The following is a 4,622-nucleotide window of genomic DNA, read 5'->3' on the forward strand; positions in this document are numbered from 1 at the left end:
AGTTCCTTATGTTGGGATCAATGTCTCTGAAGTTTAGTCATAATGTTTCCCAAGCAAAGGTGATGCATCCTGTAGAACTGGTGTGTAGATAGGCTTTTCTTGGCCCGAAGGCTTACTCATCTTAATTTAAAAATCTACTATAATGTCAGTCTGGAGACTAAGGTGTGCCTGATAAAGGCTATTGTCTTTGCAATCATTGCTCTGCATTAGAGAGCTGAACAATGACTAGGGATGATAGAAGGAGAGTTGATGCCTTTGAGCTTTGGTGCTGAAGAAGAGTAGTGAATATGCCATGGACTGCTAGGAGAACGAACAAGTTCGTGCTGGACAAGGTGAAGCCAGGCTGCTCCTTGCAGGCAAAGATTCTGAAGCTCTGTGTGACATACTTTGGACATGTTGCAAGGCAGGATCAGTCCTTGGAGAGGGCCTTCATCCTTGGGAGGGTGGAGGAACAGCACAGGAGAGGAAGACCCTCAATGAGATGGGTTGATTCCATCACTGGGGTAATGGGGATAGGCATGTTGGAGACAATAAGATTGGCAAGGGATAGAGCAGGGTTTAGGGCTGTTATACATAGGGTCACTATATGAGTTGCAAGCAACTCGATGGCACATAACAACAACAACAACCTAGCTACAGTGATCAAAACAGTTTGGTATGAGTATATGAAAAGGTCCATAGATACATGGAATAGAACTGAGAATCCAGAAATAAATCCATCTACCTATGGGCAATTGAACTTTGACAAAAAGAGGAAATCCATTAAGTGAGGGAAAAGACAGCCTTTTTATAAAATTGTACTGGGAAAACTGGAGATCTATTTGAACAAGACTGAAACTCACATTATCTAAAAAATAAACTCAAGATAGATCAAGGACCTCAGAGTAAAACGTAACCTATAAAGATTGTCAAAGGAAAAAAAGAAACAACTGTATGAACCTTAATCTATAGATAAGGATCTCTGGCAGCACAGACCCTTGGGAGTTGTACTGCTAACTCCAAGACTGTGCCTCTCTGGTGATTCAAATCTGTCAGTCACTGTGAAGAAGAAAGGCAAGTAATCTCCTCCTGTGGAATTTACAGCCTTGGGAGCCTGCTGGAAAGTTAGCTGTGAGTCAGGTCTGACTTGATGGCAATGAGGCTTTTGGTTTCGGGTTTTTAATTTTTGGTTTTTATTAAATTTATAGCATTGTTGTTGTTGTTGTTGCTGTATACCAAAGAGTCAGAACTGACTCATAGCTAACCCTCCAGAGGGTTTTCAGAAGCAGTTAATCACATAGGAGGAGATTGCTCATTCTTCTCCCATGGAGGAGCAGGTGGCTTCAAACCAGTTACCTTTGGGATTGCAGTGCAGCTTCTTGCCACTCTGAAATTGTACAACTCAAATTGTACAATAAAAAGAGGAAAAAATATCTAGATGAAGGTATCTGCTAAAAATGAAATAATTTTGTGCAAACATTTCTCTAAAAGAGTAAAAAGATAACATATAAACTGGGGAAAAAGTATTTGGCAATGACATCTCTGACAATGGGTACATATCAAAACCTTATATAAAACTTCAATAAGAAAGAGACAAACAAACAAACAACAAAAAAAAGAGAGACAAACAACCCAATTACAAAGTGGGCAAAAGATACGAAAAAAACTCTTCACCAGAAGAGATCTTCAGATGGCCAGCAAACACGAAGAAATGTTCACGATTACTGGCTTTTAGAGAGATATGCATCAAAGTTACAATAAGAAATTATCTCACTCCAGCAACAATAGCAAAGTTCAATAAGACGGGGAATAATAAGTTTTGGGAAGGTGTGGAGAGATTTGAACTTCCTACATTGCTGGTGGGAATGTAAAATGATGCAATCACTATGGAGAGTAATTCAGCACTTCCTTAGAAAATTAGGAATAAAAATTCCATTTGCTCTGTCAATCCCACTACAAAGTATATATCCCAAAGAAGCTAAAGCTTTAGCTCAAACTGACATATACACAACCCTGTTCATTGCAGAATTATTTAATAGTACAGGGTTGAAATAAACTGTCAAACAACGGATTAATGACTAAAGAAACTGTGGCACATTCACACAAAGGATTAAAAAATGATCAAAAATTTGTGAAATACTGTAAGGTGTATATGAACTAAAATAAACTATGTGAGTGACATAGGCCAATTGTAGAAGGACAAGTATGATGTAAAATCACTATTACAAAAATCTAAGGATATTTTTAAAAGATAATTAATATAGTGAAACCATACTCTATAAAGAGGAGTGTGATATCAAGATTGGAGGAAAACTCAACAACAACCTGCGTTATACTCATGAGACAACTTTGCTTGCTGAAAGTGAGGAGAACATGAAAAGCTTGCTTCAGAAGATCAAGCCTTTGCTATGGATTACAGTGCCATTGACTGAGATTCTCACCACAGGCTTAACAGTCAACATTATGAAAAATGGAGGAAAGATTGAAGTTCCCAATGATTTAATCTTGCTTGGATAAACAACCAAAACCCTTAGTACCAGCAGTAAAGGAAATCAGGAGACTGTTCATAGCACAAATCTGCTGTCAGAGACCTCTCTAAAATGCTGAAGAGCAATGATGTCAGTTTGAAGACCTGATTCAGGCCACAGTCTTCTCAACTACTTGCTATGTATCAGACAATGAATAAGGATGACAAGAAGACTTAATGTCTTTGAGTCCCATGAACTACCAAAAGAACAAAGAGATATGCTTTGGAAAAGGTGCAGCCAGACTGCTCTTTGGAGGCAAGGATGATGAAGCTTAATCTTTCATATTTTAGACATGTGGCTAAGTGAGGTTATTTCTTGGGAAAGGACATCATGCTTAGAAAGATGGAGGGTCAGCAAAGGAAAGGAAGACCCAGTGAGATGGATTGACACAGTGACTTCAGCAATGAGGATGGCACAAGATATGGCAAGGTTCAGGTCAGTTGCTCATAGGGTTGCTAAGAACTGTATTCAACGTGACATCATCTAAAAACAACAACAATATAGTGATGAATAAAAGCATTGAAATGGTCAAAGAAAAAATAAGTTTTCAACTTATAAACATATATCACTAGGTGTGGAATAGAAATGCAAGAAGAAAACAGACTGACATCAAAATAGTGACAGATATTTAAAATCTTCCATCATTTTAAACCAATAATAATCATCTACAAAATCATAATTTTGTGTGCTTATATTCCACTGGATGCTATTAAACATTAATTGAATCATATTTACAAATGTGAATATATCTAATACTCTAGAACTAACACATTTAACTCACATTCACTCAACCATCCTTGTCAGTGAGTGGGAACTGACTCATAGCTGATCCTTCAACAGTTTTCAAAGCCTGTAGATCACATTGGAAGAGAGTGATCATCATTTCCTCCCACAGAGTGACTGGTGGGTTTGAACCACCTGCCTTTGAGTTGGCAGCACAACTCCTCATCCACTAGGCCACTAGAGCTCCAGAAGAACATGCTTAACAGCTATTGACATTTAAAATTAAAAAGCTTGAATGGTTATGCCTATATCCATATGTCCACAACAATGTGTCTGAAAGTACCCTGAACATAGTTTTTTTCAGAATTCTTGAGATTTTGCAGTGACATTGTATATTAAGCCACATTATCATGTAAAGAAAACCTCCCCTGGCATTTGGTGTAATGTGAAATCACAGCAGATCCACAATGAAGAAATGAAATTAGAAGCAGCCCTGCATGTCTTGTTTCCAGAGCATGGGTGCTATTTCGAGGCAGGAAAAAGTGGAGCTTGGTGCTGTACAAAAGACCTCCCTAATTGTGTATTGCTGATTTCCTCACATTGTCGTCCTCCAGGATCCGCTGGCAAAAGTGGGTGTGAGTCAGGCTTGGGCTGCTGATCCCCTCGCCCAGATAAGGCATCTGGAAACCTCTCCATGAGCTACTACCCATTTTATCAAGGTTGCTTATGATGCTGCCAAGGGGATGACTGGTGCCAGAGGTAACTGGTGCCTTGAGCTCTGTTGAGTGACCCTGAACAGTGAGGGACACAGTCCATGCACCTTAGGTGGGAGAAACTCAGCCAGAGTGACCCACAGCTGGCAAAGACTCCCAGGACAATGCCTGGCACTGAGAAGCCAAACAGCCTTTGAGATAGCCCACCACTCTGCAGGCTGTAGCTCCAACATTTTAACAGCCTGCTACTTGTGCTAATAATGTGCATTGATAAGTTATGACCCCTGAGGCCAAGGTGCAGGTCAGTCACTTGAATGCTCAGCTGGGCTGCCTTTGAGTACATCTGTCTAGCATTTCCCTCCCCCAGGACTGGCAATCATGACTTAGGACGAGCTGACATTACAAATGGAACATTACAAAACTGAAAAAACATACCTGCTGTCAAGTCTATTTCCATTGGTGGAAAGCTGGCTTGTGTACAGTAGAATTGCACTGTTCCATATGACTTCAAGACAATAACCTTTTTAATATCTTTTTTAAAAAATTTTATTAATTTTCATGAACATTTACAGAGATTTTGGATTGCTATTCATTCAAGTACTCAGGAGCAACAGTGTCTCTCTGGAGACTAAGGTGCGCCTGATACAGGCCATGGTATTTGCAATCGCTTGTTATGCAT

General features: G+C 39.5%; 1 pseudogene; it reads left to right on the forward strand.

Annotated features, from left to right (window-relative positions):
- The first annotated feature begins 3,973 nt into the window (after positions 1-3,973).
- LOC102867813 overlaps positions 3,974-4,622 on the forward strand; it is a 6,607-nt pseudogene continuing 5,958 nt past the window's right edge.

This window comes from Elephantulus edwardii, unplaced genomic scaffold (assembly GCF_000299155.1).
Source record: "Elephantulus edwardii isolate Elephantulus edwardi_28Jun2011 unplaced genomic scaffold, EleEdw1.0 scaffold00287, whole genome shotgun sequence".
NCBI lineage: Eukaryota > Metazoa > Chordata > Mammalia > Macroscelidea > Macroscelididae > Elephantulus > Elephantulus edwardii.